The sequence below is a fragment of the Oncorhynchus mykiss genome, chromosome 1 (genome assembly GCF_057628025.1).
Source record: "Oncorhynchus mykiss isolate SJ-2025 chromosome 1, ASM5762802v1, whole genome shotgun sequence".
NCBI classification, from domain to species: domain Eukaryota; kingdom Metazoa; phylum Chordata; class Actinopteri; order Salmoniformes; family Salmonidae; genus Oncorhynchus; species Oncorhynchus mykiss.
The window spans coordinates 57,994,793-58,015,107 of NC_143022.1; the positions used below are offsets into that span (position 1 = coordinate 57,994,793).

Sequence of the window (20,315 nt, forward strand, 5' to 3'; positions counted from 1 at the left end):
CTTGCCACTCTTCCATAAAGGCCAGATTTGTGCAATATACGACTGATTGTTGTCCTATGGACAGAGTCTCCCACCTCAGCTGTAGATCTCTGCAGTTCATCCAGAGTGATCATGGGCCTCTTGGCTGCATCTCTGATCAGTCTTCTCCTTGTATGAGCTGAAAGTTTAGAGGGACGGCCAGGTCTTGGTAGATTTGCAGTGGTCTGATACTCCTTCCATTTCAATATTATCGCTTGCACAGTGCTCCTTGGGATGTTTAAAGCTTGGGAAATCGTTTTGTATCCAAATCCGGCTTTAAACTTCTTCACAACAGTATCTCGGACCTGCCTGGTGTGTTCCTTGTTCTTCATGATGCTCTCTGCGCTTTTGACGGACCTCTGAGACTATCACAGTGCAGGTGCATTTATACGGAGACTTGATTACATACAGGTGGATTGTATTTATCATCATTAGTCATTTAGGTCAACATTGGATCATTCAGAGATCCTCACTGAACTTCTGCAGAGAGTTTGCTGCACTGAAAGTAAAGGGGCTGAATAATTTTGCACGCCCAATTTTTCAGTTTTTGATTTGTTAAAAAAGTTTGAAATATCCAATAAATGTCGTTCCACTTCATGATTGTGTCCCACTTGTTGTTGATTCTTCACAAAAAAATACAGTTTTATATCTTTATGTTTGAAGCCTGAAATGTGGCAAAAGGTTGCAAAGTTCAAGGGGGCCGAATACTTTCGCAAGGCACTGTATAAGCTTACAATGTATAAGCTGTTGTGCTGGGTTTTTAGAGGTAACAAATACATTTTCCCAAATGGTATCCCAGTTCAGATCGTGCCCCATCCCTGCATTTCGGTACCTGCATTCCATACCAGAGTGACACCCAATGTATCGCATTTAACAGCAGGCAACCATAAGTATCAGAGACCATTTTAGACGTTAATGAAGGGTCTATCCATGTAAGCATTATATGGGATGTTAATGGGGCATCCCATGGTACACGATACGTTTTTAATGAAGATCTTAACTATAGGTAAAGGAACCATGAAAAGCCTGGAAGTGAATACATTTGTTTGAAGCCCCTTATCATTATACATGTCTCACAAGGTATGCACACCCTTATACGCCCACAATGGGTACACAAAAGGCTTATTGTTTGTCAGCAGGTTATAGTTATGCCATATAGGAAAAGAATCACAGAACCTCTTAGTGTTGCCTATATGTTTCTCAGCGTAGTACCATACTTGTAGTGAGTTCAAAATAATTGAACCACCTTTTTTGTATGCTGTTTTTTATCTTGATGCCTGAAAAAAATGTCTATGCGGTGCAACAACTGTTTCCTCTATGCCTCTCCAAGATGCTGCAATAGAATCGTCAGACCATACTGTCAAGAATTTTATTTTATTTAGACCAGTAATATAACTTGTAATCTGGAAGAGACAAACCTCCTGTTCCCTTTAACCGTGTAAGAGTATCATATCGAATGCGTGTTTTTTTTTCGTATTCCAAATCAACTTTGAGGTCATTGACTTGAGAAAATAAAATGTAGCCAACAGAGTACATTTTTACTATAGCAATCCTACCCTGTTATGATATTTTAAGGGAGGACCATTCTGCAAATCAGAGGTCATCTCCTCTTCTAGTTTGACATAGTTCCTTCTGCAAACTTGAGAAAATTTGGCGGGTATGCATATGCCTAAAAAAACTAGCCTGCCTCATGCCACGGCACTGGAGATACAGCAGGCAATGTAAGCAACTAAACAGGGTTATTAAGGGTCACCAGTATAGATTTTTCCAAGTTTATTATATAAAGAGAATGACATAAAAACAGTAAATATTTTCAGAATCTGTTGAAGAGATATTGAGATGTTAAGAAATACAATAAGGTGTCTTCAGCATAGAGTGACACTTTATGCTGGGTACCTTTAATATTGATGGATAAAATAAATGGTTCCAATCTAATCGCTTCAGCAAAGGGCTCCAAAGACAGTGCAAAAAGCATTGATGATAACGGACATCTTTGTTTCCAAATCAAATCAAATTGTATTGGTCACATACACGTTTATCAGATGTTAAAGCGAGTGTAGCGAAATGCTTGTGGTTCTAGTTCCAACAGTGCAGTAATATCTAACAAATAATCTAACAATTCCCAACAACTACCTTATGCATACAAATCTAAGAGGTAATCTAACAATTCCTCAACAACTACCTAATATACACAGATCTAAAGGGGTGAATGAGAATATATGAACATATATGTTCATATGGATGAGCGATGGCAGAGCGGCATAGGCAAAATGCGGTAGATGGTATAAAATGCAGTATATACAGTACATGTGATATGAGTAATGTAATACAGCATATGTAAACATTATTAAAGTGAAATTATTTAAAGTGGCATTGTTTAAAGTGACTAGTGATCCATTTAAAAAGTGGCCAGTGATTGGGTCTCAATATGGGCAGCAGCTTCTCTGAGTTAGTGATTGCTGTTTAGCAGTCTGATGGCCTTGAGACAGAAGCTGTTTCTCAATCTCTCGGTACCAGCTTTGATGCACCTCTACTGACCTCGCCTTCTGGATGATAGCGGTGTGAACAGGCAGTGGCTCGGGGTTGTCCTTAATTATCTTTTTGGCCTTCCTGTGACATCGAGTGCCATAGGTGTCATGTAGGGCAGGTAGTTTGCCCCCGGTGATGCATTGGGCAGACCGCACCACCCTCTGGAATGCCTTGTGGTTGAGGGCGGTGCACGCTGTGATACAGCCCGACAGGATGCTCTCGGTTGTGCATCTGTAAAAGTTTGTCAGGGTTTTGCACGACAAGCCAAATTTCTTCAGCCTCCTGTGGTTGAAGATGTGCCATTGTGCATTCTTCACCACACTAGCCTATCAAAGGCTTTTTTTGCATCCAAACTAAAAAGTGCAGCGGGGACTGGGTTGTTTTCAGACTCATTTATCATATGGAATATTGTCTGAGGCTAAATTACCCTTCATAAACCCAGTTTTATCGTTGCAAATTAGATGTCCTACAAGTATCTTTGCAAACAGCTTGAGCTATGTTGTGGTAAGGCTTAAGGGCCTATAACTTTTACAGTCTAGGGGAGATTTGCCCTTTTTTAACAAAACTATAATCAGTGAGGTGTTTTGGTCTGGAATTCTCCATGTTTTAATGCATGATTGATATAACCAAGAATTAGTGGCCCAACAATATCCCATATTTCAAGAAACAGCTCAGAAGGGAAACCATCAAGTCCTGGTGATTTGCCTCTTTTCATAGATAATAGTTAATGCATTCCTGAGTTCTTCAAGAGTAAGTGGGGAATAAAGGAATCCAGATTGCTCTCTGTCGAGTTTGGGAAGGCCCATTGATGATAAGAACTCGACTTCCGAAGTCCAGTCATGTCAGTCACTTGTTGTATCCAACATGACATGAATGTGTGGCAAAATTACTTTTCACAGATGTCATTTATACCAAGTTGTTAAAACTGTATGTTAAAACCTCTTTGGGCTAGGGGGCAGTATTTTGACATCCGGATGGAAAGCGTGCCCAAAGTAAACTGCCTGTTACTCAGGCCCAGAAGCTAGGATATGGATATAATTGGATAGAAAACAATCTCAAGTTTATAAAACAGTTAAAAAAATGTCTGAGTATAACAGAACTGATATGGCAGGCGAAACCCCGAGGACAATCCATCCAACAAAAAAAACATTCAGCCTACCACTGTTTCCAATGGCCGTCATGTTTATTATGAGGCGAAATCCTCCCAGATTGCAGCTCCTAGGGCTTCCACTAGATGTCAACAGTCTTTAGGAAGAGTTTCAGGCCTGTTTTTGGAAAAAAGAGCTAGAATTTGTAGTTTTTCTAAGTGGCTCCCATTTTGGCTATAGTGTTTTCATGCGTGTGGATGAGAGAGCGTTCTTTGTTGTTTATCTCCAGTAAAGACAATAACGATTCTCCGTCTTCAATTTTATAGTTTATTTACGTAGTAGGGTACCTGAGGTTTGATTATAAACGTTGTTTGACTTGTTTGGAGACATTTAATGGTAACGTTTGGGATTCATTTTGAATGCATTTTGAAGGTGGGAAACTGGTGGATTATTGAATGAAGCGCACCAGCTAAACTGAGTTTTTGGGGATATAAAGTTTTTGGGGATATAAAGAAGGACTTTATCGAACAAAAGGACCATTTGTGATTTAACTGGGACCTTTTGGAGTGCCAACAGAAGTAGATCTTCAAAGGTAAGGCATTTAGTATATCGCTATTTCTGACGCACCTGCCTGGTTGAAAAATATTTGTCATGCTTTTGTATGCGGGGCACTGTCCTCAGATAATTGCATTGTGTGCTTTTGCTGTAAAGCCTTTTTGAAATCTGACACAGCAGCTGTATTAACGAGAAGTTAATACAGCAGCTGTATTAACGAGAAGTTAAGTTTAATTTTGATGTATTACACTTGTATTTTCATGAAAGTTAAATATTTCTATTTCTGTAATTTGAATTTCGCGCTCTGCAATTTCATCGGATGTTGTCGAGGTGGGTCGCTAGCGGAACGCCTGCGCTAGAAAGGTTCATCCCCATAAACTTTACCCTACCCAAGGACTGCTTTACTGACGGCTAATTATTTTAGCCATCTAACGTTTACAGCCTGAACCAAAAATGTATCCAGCCAACCTAACCTACCAGGCAGCCAACTCAGCTAGCGAGCCACATGCCAGCCAGCTGCATTTTAGCCATATACCAGACTCCTAACAGCCAAGATAACACATCCACCATGCCAAATTCAACTGCCTGCTACTCATCCCCAGAAGATAATATGCATATTATTAGAAGATCTGGATAGAAAACACTCGGAAGTTTCTAAAACTGTTTGAATCATGTCTGTGAGTATAACAGAACTTAACAGCAGAATAGAAGTAGGATTTTTTTTATTAGGCCTACTTACAATTGCAACCGGTCTCTTGGTCGCACGACACAGGAATGTTTTAGCTAAATAGCCCAGTGCTGTGCTGTCGACGTCACGTTGTACAGCACCATATTTTCCATTCCATCCTTACAGAAACCCAGAAGGTTTTTAGTTTTCATGGAATAGAAAGACCATAATATTAATCAAATTAATTAAGCAAGTACCAGTCAAAAGTTTGGACATGCCTACTCATTCCAGGATTTTCTATATTTTTACTATTTTCTACATTGTAGAATAATAGTGAAGACATCACAAATGTAGCCCATCATGCAAATGTTTCCTACTGACAGGACAATATACTTTTTTTTCAATGTATTTGTTGCATTGTTGTATCATCAATTTCTCTAGCCAAAACATCTTGATGGCCTTGACCAGTTCATCTTTGCCTGTCGGCATGGCAGAGTTACGGATGAATGTTTTCAGTTGATGCCAAACAAGTTCGATCGGGAATTAAATCAGGAGATCTACATGTAGAGATAAAAAATATATTTTTAGATATACTGTAGGCCTACCGAAGGTGTTGTAGGTATTTTATTTATTTTTATTTAACCTTTATTTTAATACAGAAAGGTCTACTTACTCTGCTGGCGACTTGACCCAGTTTATGGCCTCATTTGCAATGCAAACCCGTGTTTTATGTCATTGTCTGCATTTGGAGAAGAAAAAATACATTTAGCCTAACAAGTCAAATGTAGGTACAATAATAGAAATATACATGTAAATAGGCCTAAACGTAAATACTGCTATAATCCTACCTTGAAAGAAATGATGTGTACCCAGAAACACCTCTCTGACAGTCACGTTCCTCAAAGAAATCTCAAGCCATGATATCTGAAAGTAGGCAAGAGTTAATTATTGTGGAACACATAACAGTCCGTGAGGTGTAGGCTACAATATTTTATGTACCTTTTTACATTGTAAATAGCCAAACTTAGCATCAAAATCCAATATGGGCCTGGTGCCTGACGAGAAATTGCCTGCCGAGAAATTGCCCCCCACACATGGAGTTTGAGCGGATGCTTGGGACTCGGCTTGCTTGATCTTCTTCCTTTTTTTCTGTAGCGATTTTGAGCATATTGCTCAAGGGCCACGGTTGATTCGTCTGTGAAGATAACATTATTGAATGTCTCGTCAGCTTTGATCCATGCCTGGGCCTGCAGGATGCAAAGTTCTTTGTTTGTCAGACAAATCATTGGGTCGAAACTACAGAACAATACAAAATAAGCAAACGCACATGTTATGATAATTTAAAAATATGTATAAATATTATTTTTTTACTGAGCCTTTCCAAGTCCACGCAAGTTTCTTCAACTGTCTTCTGACTGTAATTAGAGCGATGTCGTGCCGTGATGCCAGCAGATTACAGATTGCCTTTGCCGATAGCTCATCATCTTCATGAATATAAGCAAGTGATGTCTGCTAAATAATAAAGTGTGATTTATTTCTGGAGAAACCTTTCTAAATAACAAACTGGCTTTATTTACAAATTAGTGAGAATGTCTCAGACACCCCATGTTCAAGAATTGCCTTTTTCCTAGCTCACTCTAGGTTAAATGAAAAGGAAAGCTCCAAAATATTGTTACTTTTTAAACAAAGCGGTTATTATTATTATTTAATTAATTTAGAATGATATAAAAGCCCCTTAGATATTCTCAGATACTCTCACAGATCCTAATGGAAAATGCCCCTTAGATTTTAATTTAGAGTCCTCCAATCCTCTAAATGTAATTATTGGCGTATAGTCACATCATTGAAAATAAATAAATCGATATACTGTAGGCCTACCATAGGTGAAATGAGTCTCACTTGTGTTGAGTAATGTGCTGTTAAAAATAGTGTAGGTCTTATTTATTTAAAGAGCATATTGAAGTTAGAAGCAAAATAAGAAAACGTTTCGCACTGCTCTGAGGCAAGCATGGAGACAGGTCTTGACAAATCAATTAGATTTTTTATTTTCACTTAATCCCCATTGGGTATTGGTTAGACAAGAATTTGAAAATTAGGGTACAGAAATGTTATGCTCTTAGTGTAACCGCAAGTCAGTTAAGAACAAATTCCTATTTACATGGACAGCTTACTCCTTCCCTTTCTCTGAATAGAAACACCATAATATTAATCAAATTAAGCCACATTTCTTAGATCAATCTCATATACTACGTTATTACAAAAAAGGTTTTAAATTCTCTGTTAATGCCAATATGGAAGACTATCAAATGAATCTCAAAGATGTCCTCTGGTGGTGAAACTAGCAATAACTTGCATTAACAGAAAAGTTGCTGACAAATAGATAATGTGCGACAGAATGCTGCAGCAGCCCGCAAGGTGTGCCATAGTATGACGCAACTTTTAAAGGAGGAACCACTGTAGTAACGATATCCATTTTGGTTGATTCTCCTGAAGAAAACCTTTTGGGTCAGAACCTTCTGCCGTTTCTTCCAGACCCACAAGACGTATGTTCACTCTCTTCTCTCTGTCTTCATGCAACGTAATTTTATCATCTCGCAGTTGCTTCACTGCATCTCGGCAGGTGGCTACGTCATCTGTAGCAGCCCTGGCGCTAACCTGCATCTCATCACAGAGCTGCTCCAGAGACTTGCATGTGACCGATTTGCTGGAAATGTCATTTGAGAGTTTTAAGATAGACGTGTTGGAGGCTTCCACCATATCATTGAGTGATTTAAATTCTCAAGTGACATTGCCAGTGTAAACTTAAATGTTTGGAAATGCTTGGAAATGTATCAAGTGACCAATTCGGCCACTTGTGTACATCTGGGCAAACTCGTGAGGGACACCTGGGAGACTTGATACAAAATATAAAGTTGAGCTCTCATTCTTGAACATATCAGTCTGAAACTTTGCACATACAATGCCACCCTTTTGTGGACAACATCACAATTACACCCAGCTTCCTAGGTAAATGTATGGCCTTTCTTTGCATTGCAAAGATGATGCAAAAAAATATATAGAAATCACACGTTTGTTTGCTTTGACTTTCACCAGATATAATGTGTTATATTCTCCTACATTAATTTCACATTTCCACAAACTTCAAAGGGTTTCCTTTCAAATAGTATCAAGAATATTCATGTTCTTGCTTCATGTCCTCAGCTTGATTTAGATTTGGGTCTGTCATTTTAGACGGAAATTGAGATGAAGTATCCGATCCTTAAGAGGTCAGGTGTGCCTTGTTAACAGTTAATTTGTGGAATTTCTTTCCTTCTTAATCTGTTTGAGCCAATCAGTTGTGTTGTGACAAGGTAGAGTTGGTTGGTATACAGAAGATAGCCCTATTTGATAAAAGACCAAGTCCACATTATGGCAAGAACAACTCAAATAAGCAAAGAGAAACGACAGATTTGTAATTTCCAGTCACAACTTGCGAACTTTACGTGCTGCTGTACGGTTTGTTGCTAACGTTACTTTGCGACCTGCCAACTTCACAGTTTTTACTTTTTAATTACTGTTTTATATTTAAAAAATAGGCATCGAGAACTGTCTCTGGCCCCCTCCCAGATAGGGGGAGTGATGAGTTCTACAGCAGAGTATCACAACTCAATTGCTGGTTGAAAACATTAAACAGAAAACTGTTTTCTGCCTCTCCCAAAAGATAGAATTTGTAGATAATTGGCTCTCTTTCTGGGACTCACCCACAAACAGGACCAAGTCTGGCCTGCTGAGGAGTGACGGACTCCAGCCAAGCTGGAGGGGTGCTCTCATCTTATCTATGAACATAGACATGGCTCTACCTCCTCTAACTCCACAATGAGATAGGGTGGTGTTTGCCTTAGCAATCTCACTGGAATAAAGACCTCCCCCAGTCCTGTCATTATTTAAAGAGATTGTGATATCTCACATCTCAAAATATGGCTACTTAATGTTAGATCCCTCACTTCCAAGGCAGTTATAGTCAATGAACTAATCACTGATCATAATCTTGATGTGATTGGCCTGACAGAAACATGGCTTAAGCCTGATGAATTTATTGTGTTAAATGAGGCCTCTCCTCATTTAAGGGGATGCCTCATTTACAGCATTCCTCACTGAGTTCCCTGGAATTCTATCGGACCTTGTAGTCATGGCAGATAATATTCACATTTTTGGTGACTTTATTCACACTTTATTCATATTCACATGGAAAAGTCCACAGACCCACTCCAAAAGGATTTCGGAGCCTACTCACTGCCACAGTCATACTCTGGACCTAGTTTTGTTCCTTGGAATAAATATTGTGGAGCTTAATGTGCTTCCTCATAATCCTGGACTATCGGACCACCATTTTATTACGTTTGCAATCACAAAAATAATCTGCTCAGAGCCCAACCAAGGATCATCAAAAGCCGTGGTACAAATTCTCGGACATCCCAAAGATTCCTAGATGCCCTTTCAGACTCCCTTCACTTACCCAAGGACCTCAGAGTACAAAAATCGGAACTAAATTTAAACTTGCATAATACCCTAAATGCAGTAGCTCCCATAAAAACAAAAAACATTTGTCATAAGAAACTAGCTCCCTGGTATACAGAAAATACCCGAGCTCTGAAGCAAGCTTCCAGAAAATTGGAACGGAAATGGCGCCACACCAAACTGGAAGTCTTCTGACTAGCTTGGGAAGACTGTACCGTGCAGTATCGAAGAGCCCTTACTGCTGCTCGATTATCCTATTTTTCCAACTTATTTTAGGAGAATAAGAACAATCTACATTTATTTTTGAACCTGTCGCAAAGCTAACTGAAAGCAGTATTCACCAAGAGAGCAGTGATATCAGCAGTGATAAATTCATTAACTCATTTGATGAAAAGATCATGATCAATAGAAATAAATATTATGGACACCTCTTTAAATCTGTGTATTCCTCCAAAGCTCAGTTTGCACAACACAACACTGCCAGGACCTAGGATCAAGGGAGACACTCAAGTTTTTTAATATTATATCTCTTGACACATTGATGAAAATAATCATAGCTTCTAAACCTTCAAGCTGCATACTGGACCATATTCCAACTAAACTACTGAAAGAGCTGCTTCCTGTGCTTTGCCCTCCTATGTTGAACATAATAAACGGCTCCCTATCCACCGAATGTGTACCAAACTCACTAAAAGTGGCAGTAATACAGCCTCTTTTGAACAAACAAACCTTAACCCAGAAAAAAAACTATCAGCCTATATCGAATCTCCCAATACTGTTGCGCAGCAACTCACTACCTTCCTGAAGACAAACGCTTCAGTCTGGTTGTAGAGCCCATCATAGCACTGAGACTGCAATCGTGAAGGTGGTAAATGACCATTTAATGGAATAAGACCAAGGCTCTGCATCTGTCCTCCTAGACCTTAGTGCTGCTTTTGATATAGTGGTTCATCCTTTAAAAGTTGCAGCGTACTGTAGCAGAGTGCCGCAGAATTCTATGGCACGTTATTTAAGTGTCAACCATTGTAAACATTAACATTAAAGATATTTCTGTTTTATTTTTAATACATTTTCAAAAAAATCTAAAAATAAATTTTCGCTTTGTCGTTATTGGGTATTGCAAAGGATATTTTTTATTTATTTTAGAATAAGGCTGTAACGTAACAAAATGTGGAAAAAGTCAAGGGGTCTGAATACTTTCCGAAGGCAATGTATATTATTTTTATGGTTCTTCTTCTTCTTGTTAAAAACATTTTAATTTGGCCCTATCCACATAGGTCAATTTCCACGAGTGTAAGGGGTTAACCCCCGACAAAATAGAATACCAGTTAGGTAACTGTATAAAACACGGAGTCAACATTATACTATATAACATAAACAAAAACACAGATACTTGATCAAGTACGCCGCCATTGTAGATACTATGATGGGCAGGCCGTCATTGTAAATAAGAATTTGTTCTTAACTGACTTGCCTAGTTAAATAAAGGTTAAATAAATCAGGGGAGTGATCACTGGTTTTCTATCCCAATAACCTGAACGAAATCAAACCTCGCAGATAAAACAAAGTAAATCTAGAAAAAGTACATTTCCCCCAAAATATGTGTGGTAATACATGTGAAATGTTGAAGGGATGGATGGAGAGACAAAGACACAGAGAGAGCGAGAGAGATACATATGAGACGAAGAGGTTGCGCTTCTTCCTCATGGGTTGCTTCCTCATCGGAGGAGCTGTCATAATCATCATCTCCTTCCTCGTCACTCCCTGAGATGTAGACACCTGCAAATTGTATAACTTAATAAAGCAACCATCCTGTTTTAAAGTAAAACCCCAAAATAATCTACACATGCACAACTCCGTATGATTGACTGTCTGTATAGTCTGACATCCCATCCTCATTAACCACCTGAGTCACGATAGACTTTCCAAGGCTTTTGATCAAATATATTACACCAACAGGTAGTCTTTCTTACAGTTAGTGCAAGTGCTTCTAAGTTGAAGCCCTTAAAAGCACACAAAGAGGTTTAGGATTACATGCTACAGTATTTGAAGGATACTGTTTTAATGATAACAAATGATGAAAAGGGTTTGAGAATCTAATGTTTTTGGACAACCAACCAATAAATAATACAAAAATACTGAAACAATCATTCATTCAATAATAGAAACAAAACAAGAAGAGACTGCAATATCCATCATTACAGCAAACTGTGGCAAACACAACTAAACAGAGTGAGTGAGTGAGGGAGTGAGTGAGTGAGATTGAATGAGTGAATGAGTGAGATTGAATGAGTGAATGAGTGAGATTGAATGAGTGAATGAGTGAAAGAGAGAGAGTCAAGTCAGGCCCACCTTTTGATCATGACTGACTTTTATCCTTTTCAGTCACTTCCACATTTCAGATCCTTGTTTATGTCTTTCAAGTTTGCGATAACTTCACCTTTAGCAGTCAGCTGGGCCCTCAGTTTGTTTATCTCGGACATTATAGTAGGTGAAAATATAATTGGCATCTGCAACAAAGTATAAAAACATTCCACTCAGCAACATTTTATTGGAGTGCACATTATACCTTTATCTCACTCTGTCTCTGATTTGAGGCGGCCTTGGCTCTCATTTCCGAATTGGATAAAGTAGATTGAGTGTTGTCTCAATCCTGACACTGAAAGACAATATTTTGTCATGAGATCATATTACATGATGAGTTAACATGATTGTTATGTTCTTGTTTTAAATAGCCCTATAATTCTGTAATAACAGTGCTCTCTCTCTCTGGAGACAGTGCAGTAAGTTTCAGTTACTGTTGGACTGTTAACTAATGTTAACTCCAAAGATAAGACAACTTGGAATAGGTTTACCAACAGCACATACTGTCGTGGCCATTACACTCGGGCCCGGTCCAACAGTAACTAAAACCTACTGCGCTGGTGCACTAATAACAGACAGAGAGCACAGTAATTACAGAAGAATAGGGCTATTTAAATCCTGAACTTAACAATGACGACATAACATAATGATGTAGTATGTTAGAGAGTTGGTACAGTTTTCGCTTTTGCACCGAAAAACAAGGAGGAATCAAATCTGAAGGCACGCAGAATTTAGCACAACACAGCACAGAAAAACTACAGTCCTAGAGGACTTCCTAGATAAAAAAAAGAGTTAGGACTGACTTTAGTGTTATGTTGTTATAGTGGGCTATATTGCTTTGCTTGTTTTTCAGTTTTAAACCTCTAAAATAACAGTTGATATAAAATTATGAAAAATCAAAAAATGGCAAATTCTTGATGTGTCGATTATTGCTCATATAATGACAGTGTGGGACTTTGTTTGAATTGACCCCAGTGCCTCCATAGATGGATACTCTGTTTTTAAATAAAGAACATAACTCAATAAAGACCAAAGTTAAACAATGTTTTAAAGTCTGTCTCACAGTTATGCTTCGGTCTGTGTGAAAGTCACCAAGGGATTAGGTACTAAGGCTTTGTTTAAGACATTGCATACGCTTCAAGGCACGTCAGCTGCCAAAACCGCTGGGTCCGTGTTGACACTTTGACACCAAACATGGACAGACTTAAGTGTAAGAATGATGCAAAAGTGGCCTATTATGCTTTGATTGTTTATTACTTTTCAAATTTAAAGAAACAGTTGAAATCAGAAGTTTACAAACACTTAGGTTGGAGTCATTGAAACTCGTTTTTCAACCACTCCACAAATTTCTTGTTAACAAACTATAGTTTTGGTAAGTCATTTAGGATATCTACTTTGTGCATGACAAAAGTAATTCTTTCCAACAATTGTTTACAGACGGATTATTTCATTTATAATTCACTGTATCACAATTCCAGTGGGTCAGAAGTTGACATACACTAAGTTGACTGTGCCTTTAAACAGCTTGGAAAATTCCAGACACATGTCATGGCTTTAGAAGCTTCTGATAGGCTAATTGACATCATTTGAGTCAATTGGAGGTGTACCTGTGGATGTATTTCAAGGCCAACCTTCAAATTCTGTGCCTCTTTGCTTGACATCATGGGAAAATCAAAAGAAATCAGCCAAGACCTCAGAAAATAAATTGTAGACCTCTGGTTCCTCATTGGGAGCAATTTCCAAACACCTGAAGGTACCACGGTCATCTGTACAAACAATAGTACGCAAGTATAAACACCATGGGACCATTCAGCTGTCATAACGCTCAGGAAGGAGACGCGTTCTGTCTCCTCGAGATGAATGTACTTTGGTACGAAAAGTGCAAATCAATCCCAGAACAACAGCAAAGGACCTTGTGAAGATACTGGAGGAAACAGGTACAAAAGTATCTATATCCACAGTAATCTCTATATCGATATAACCTGAAAGGCCGCTCAGCAAGGAAGAAGCCACTGCTCCAAAACCGACATAAAAAAGCCAGACTACGGTTTGCAACTGCACATGGGGACAAAGATCGTACTTCTTTGAGAAATGTCTTCTGGTCTGATGAAACAAAACTAGAACTGTTTGGCCATAATGACCATTGTTGTGTTTGGAGGAAAAAGGGGGAGGCTTGCAAGTCGAAGAACACCATCCCAACCGTGAAGCATGGGGGTGGCAGCATCATGTTGTGGGGGTGCTTTGCTACAGGAGGGACTGGTGAACTTCACAAAATAGATGGCATCATGAGGCAGGAGAATTATGTAGATATATTAAAGCAACATCTCAGGACATCAGAAGTTAAAGCTTCCAAATGGACAATGACCCCAAGCATACTTCCAAAGTTGTGGCAAAAATGGCTTAAGGACAACAAAGTCAACATATTGCAGTGGCCATCACAAAGCCCCGACCACAGTCTTATAGAAAATTTGTGGGCAGAACTGAAAAAGCGTGTGGGTGCAAGGAGGCCTACAAACCTGACTCACTTTTACCAGCTCTGTCAGGAGGAATGGGCCAAAATTCACCCAACTTATTGTAGGAAGCTTTTGGAAGGCTACCCGAAACGTTTGACCCAAGTTAAACAATTTAAAGGCAATGCTACCAAATACTAATTGAGTGTATGTAAACTTCTGACCCACTGGGAATGTGATGAAAGAAATAAAAGCTGAAATAAATTATTCTCTCTACTATTATTCTGACATTTCACATTCTTAAAATAAAGTTGTGATCCTACCTGACAGGGAATTTTTACTAGGGTTAAATGTCAGGAATTGTGAAAAACTGAGTTTAAATGTAATTGGCTAAGGTGTACGTAAACCTCCGACTTCAACTGTATATACTACAACCATCTTTGTTTTGTGCAATATCCAGAAATCGCTCTGCCATTTCCTGATTGCTAAAATTTGATTATTTCTCCTAATTTCAGTTTGTGACGAAACAGTCATTGTGTAGATTATCATTTACCATCTAAACCACTGTGAAATATATTTTCCATTACCAAAAATATTGTATTTTCAGCTGTTTGAAGCTGGTGTACAAAACCAAAAGACGCAAAAACAAAGTATAGAAATAGCCCACATAGAACAGATCGACCGCTTATTAGACATGCATGCAATGAGAATGAAATCTGAGTTATAGATCTGTCAATGTAAATTTGGTCAGGTCGCCCAAAAAGTTATATATTGTAGCTTTCAGTTAAAGTTAAAATTAAGTTTAAATTATTTCAAAAACCAGAAAGGGCTAAATGTTGATGTGTATACATTTCTGTTACTGCTCATATAATTGAAGTGTAGGCCCTAACCTACCCAGCACTTCACCTTGAGTAGTCCTGGACTTCGCTGGCGTTGTCTTCGTCGTTAGTTTCCATATCGAGGAGGAAGATGGATAATTTGTTTTCATAGTTTATCATATATTGGTATTATAGGCTTTCTTTCATACATTTAGCATATGAAGGAGTTGGCATCATCTAGACGTCCTCCTCTATGGCTCCATCACCTGCTATTTCACAATGCCACAGTCACTAATAGAAAACAAAGTATTCAAGATCACACAGACTGCCTTTAAAACACACCCCTCCATCCGGCCTCAGACGCACAGGTTCCTGCTGTGCAAAAAGGCATGCTTTGGCAAGAGCTTTGTGCCTTTTCCCAACACTGAGCTCAACTAACTTCCCTCCTGATAACTACCATTAAGTTATGTCATGCTGTCTTGTCTAGATGACACCTTCATGATGGTGGTGGGTTGAGTGTGATGACGTTTAAAAAATATATACTGTATATATAATGATGACAGTTGGTGAATATACAGCTGTTTACCATACAGGCTGTGAAAACAAATGTGCTCTTTGAAGACAATACAGATCTATCTATCTATCTATTTTGAGTAAGGTCCTAGATCTGACTGACATTAAAACCCATATTAAATATTAATCATTTAATCAAAGGACAATATCTCAAAGATAACATGGAAAAAATAAATACTCACCCTGCCAAAGCAGTTGAACAGCAGATGGTGCCACTGGCCTGTGCAACCTGCGTAATTCATATTTTCTTGTCGCTCCTTCTTCCACCAAGGACCCATTCTGTAATTTTCAAAGAAGTCTATGTCACATGGATATTGCTTTAAATCAAATACATTTTGATTGCATCTACATGGAGTGAATGTAAAAAAAAAAATCCACTGAATGCAATGTAATTGCACTACCAAAATGTAATCTCATGGCTGCAATGCATAGCGTGTCACATCGTTACACGTGATTATAAAAAAATACAATGTTCTTGATTTACTAACAGTTACTACTAACAGTTAGTAGGCTAAAGGTTATTTGGCCAGCTAACGGTATAATACAAATTCGTGCTATATGGGCAAGCTTATTTGGAATTTTTGAACAGTTAGCTAGTTAACGTTAGCTACAGCTAACACAGCCAGCCGTGTAACGTTACTTACAGTAACATGACCACCACATATATTGAAATACCATAATATCAAGATTGTACATGTACCTATGATAACTAAGTAGCTAGCGAGAATAATTTACTTGAGTTACATTTGGTATACAATGATGACATTGGATATCACTGTTATTAACGATAAGCTAATTGTGTGAGTCTCCCTACCTTGCTACTATGATACAGTTTTATGTTAGCTAGCTAGATAAGGTGGCTTGCAAAACATGTCAGCAAACAATGTAAATATGCTAGCTACCATTGTAAGTTAGCTAGCTAAAATTATGACTGATTTGACCATTTCTGTAAAATGAAAATTCCAAAATTAACTTTACTATTCGCTACAAGTAATCATGTTTTTGGGAAATGTCACTTTGTTAGCATTCCTTGACCTACCTTTTACAATTGCATTCACTGCATGGAGCAAAATGACTCGCTGAGGAAAAGTTCTAATTCAAAGCTTGTGATTGGTCTATTAGGATTTTTTTTACATTTTGGGGGGAAACTGACAGGGGCAAAATAGTAATTAGCCTATAGGATGCATTATTTTAAAAGAGGACCTGTAGGGGTAGCCTAACTTTTGGCCAATTAATACTTATTAGATGACAAGATAAAAAAATGAGAAAAGGGTCATTCCTCTATCATTTGATTTGGATCAAATGACATTTAAAAAAACACATAGGCTAAAAAGTTAGCTTTTTTGTTTGCAGTGTCTAAAGGAAATATTGAATAACGAGAAACAGAATAATGGTTTGATTATTCAAATGTTGTGTTTTAGATTATCGGTTTTCATGCACCGTAAACTATGTTTGCCTATTCGTATCTTAACCCGAACCTGTCGGGAACCGACAATATAATTGTGGATAGGCTCCATAACATGCAACCGATCACTACAAGTGTTAGTGCCTACTACTATTAAAGAAAGCATGAATGTCCTTCGATATTCCATTATAGGCTTTTTGAATGGTAAATCTAACTCGGAATTGTAAATCGGAAACTCGGGCCTCTTTCTAGAGCTAATACCTGACGTCATCATGACGTCATCATGATTCGACCTTGATTTTTTTCAGAGTTCCCAGTTGTCTTGAAAGCACCGTAAATCCAGAGAATGCCAGACTTTGATGCCAAAATTTGCCCACGAAGGACGGCCGCGCCACCTTCCTGTTCAAGAGAGCACAGCACAACAAGGTGAGTCCAAAAATGTATTGTATGCTCCTGCATAAATTATGTAGTATGCCAGGGAGATATGTATACTGTAGCTAAGAAAGTAATACTAAGTGTATGTTGTGCAGTAAGCTATTAGTAGCCCATGTGCCTCACCTTAATCATTTGGTCTATTTCCCCCCCTTTATTTATCCTACGGTTCTGACTTGGTGTACAGGAAGAACACTGTAAGGTGTACAGGAAGAACACTGTCCATGATCTGAATTCTGTCGCTGTACATTTCAAAAGTGCTAAACAAATAGTTATATTGACTACGTCCATCCTAGCTTGCTCATTAATGTCTGAATCGAAATTACGTATTGCCTCTTATCCGCTTGTCGTTCCCTTATGCCATAGTTTGTACATTTCAATTGTTAGTAGAAACCACATTCGTTTAAGCAAGTAAGCCATATTAGCTGTGTTTTTTAAAAAGGCAGTAAATGAGGCTGAATTAACTGTTTCGCTGTCAGACAAGGCTCTGCTGATAGCCAGGTGTAGCAGTGGCAAGGTGTTGGGAATGCTGTTGGGACTCTGCTGTTGGGACAGCTTTTATGTAGGATCTAACAGTTTGTGGACACCATTTGTCACCGTTATAGTGCAATTAAGAAAATCTTTGTTTTCCCCACAAAGATTTACATGCTAAAATCACCATTGCAAATTATTTTCAGTTTCGCGCTTTTACCGATGACTGATTGGATTACTGTTGAATTGAGTTGAGTACCCCGGTACTTAAAAGAAACGCCATTTTCTAAAAAAAATAGCTATTTTAGAGCCATTTCATGTAATAGCTCTAAAAGTGTAAAATGTAGCCACTTATTTCCCTTTATAGTTTTTTCGCCTAAGCATGATCTAGTTACCACCTCGTACCCTAAACAAGACAAAGGTATAGGCATCTGTTAAACCCAAGTAACCTATAGCCTATTACATCAAAAGTAAACTTCTTAATATAGCAAAACATGATGGGTATGATACATTTTGTGGCCACCACTGAATTAAATACTTGTTATTATTAATCAGCTTGCACTCGTAGTTGCAGCCGCAGGCTGCCTCCACACACACACACCAGGTCAAGTTGGTTAATTTGGCTGTGCTCATAACGCACCATGGCTGATAGAAGAGTATGCATAGTCAAAAGTTGCATGGTGGAATGTTGATGCGTGTGTGTGTGTGTGTGATTTCGCATCAAGAGGATCCACATTCATATACCATTTTGGATGAACAGGGTCTCTGCACTGTAACCTATAGCATCCACTTGAATTACCCAGTTTTCCTACCGCACACGTTCATTTTTCAAACTGCACAAGGTAGCCTAAATAAAAATAAAACAAAGAATAACGAAAGCTATATAAACATTTGAAATTGAAAAATTGGAACTCAGTTTATAGGCTAGACTGTTATTGAATGTGGATCAGAAAATTGAGAAATCGAAAATAATATTACATTATCAAATTTGAACAATCATATTAAATTATTGGATTGATAAGCGTTCCATGCACCCTGTTCTGGCCAAACTCCAGAAATCGAAAACTGCAGCAGGTATTTGCCTGTTGTACATTTGGACCCCGGGCTAGGTCAGTTTTATGGATCCGGACCAGATGTTGCAATAGATCCAACTTGTATCGCAGTAAGATACATTTTTGCTACCTAGGTAGTGTTTGGTATCTAATTAGCTTCATCGTGACGATAAAGAGTCCAGAAATGTATTAGAAAAGAGAACCATTTTAAAAACAACTGAACGAGCAAGATGGAAGCAAAAAAAAGGCATTGCTCTGTTCGCCATGGATTTATTTTCTACAGATCTCACAAACCTCTCAGGAAATGGCTGGAATTCATCTACAGGTAAACTATATTGATTGTGATATGAAATTGTCACAGCTTAACACTGAGGCTAAAGTTCAGGAATAGCACAAGGTGGGTTATTTAGTTGAGGACCTGTAGGCTAGTAGCATAAAGCGTTGAGCTACCACCTGGAATCTTGCTGGGGATATTGCAGTGAATTCTGGGGGTAGCCCCTGGTTCAGCGACTGTCAAGCCAATACCTTAATCATTACGCCAAGAGGTCTGAACCGCTTGTCGAGGTCGCTAGGTGTTGGGTTAAGGTCTTTGCATTACCCCCTTAGGGAGAGCGTCCCTCACATGTACACACCTCTACGATGGCCTCATCTCACTGAGTAAAGGGTCTGAATACTTAAGTAAATGTGACATTTCAGTTTCAAATTTTTTATAAATTTGATAAAATCCTAAAAACCTGTTTTTGCTTTGTCATTATGGGGTATTTTGTGTAGATTGATGGGGGAAAAAACTATAATAGATTTTAGAATAAGGCTGCAACGTAACAAAATGTGGAAAAAGTCAAGGGGTCTGAATACTTTCCGAACGATCACAAGTGGACAAATAACTTCTTAAAATGAAGCACATTAATCCGCTTTACAATGGGTGTAGAAGCTAACTGGCATACATAACCAGCGCGTGAGTTTCAAGTTTGGGGAAGAACATTTTCACCTCAAAAATGCACCTTTATCATAAAAGCATTATATTCATAATAGCAATTGTGGTCACTTTTGATAATGGTGTTTTCCAGCTAACAGAGCATTTGCGCGTGTGCGCATTGCTGCACTTATAATTTGAAGAAATACCCTAACAGTTTATCAACATTTTAAGCTAAATCTGTTGCGTCAGCCTCATTGCATAAAAACGTTTTTGAGATGTTAGTGGGTGGTATTCATTTGGGATTTATCACATCCCACAACTGTCCCAGACAGTATTTACTTCTCACACAGAATAGGTAACTTTTGTACTATGGGCTATAGAATACTGACATAGGCTAGTGCTTTTGCTGTTCGTTAGACCTACTCATCTTGTAGGCTGACGAAAAGTAAATGTGGACATTTCTTCCAATGTCTTCAATAC

The 20,315-nt window shown here is 38.4% G+C and overlaps 1 protein-coding gene and 1 long non-coding RNA gene across 3 annotated transcripts in view; both read right to left on the reverse strand.

Moving 5' to 3' along the window:
* Nucleotides 1–20,315, reverse strand: part of LOC110525190 (membrane-associated guanylate kinase, WW and PDZ domain-containing protein 2) — a 251,137-nt gene that overhangs the window by 166,077 nt on the left and 64,745 nt on the right. The window lies entirely within an intron of this gene.
* On the reverse strand, nucleotides 2,437–11,133 carry LOC110525232 (uncharacterized). Its single transcript, XR_002473726.3, has 3 exons — nucleotides 5,706–11,133; nucleotides 5,531–5,596; nucleotides 2,437–5,414 (listed from the first exon to the last, which is right to left on the reverse strand). It is a non-coding gene; the product is annotated as an uncharacterized LOC110525232 (long non-coding RNA).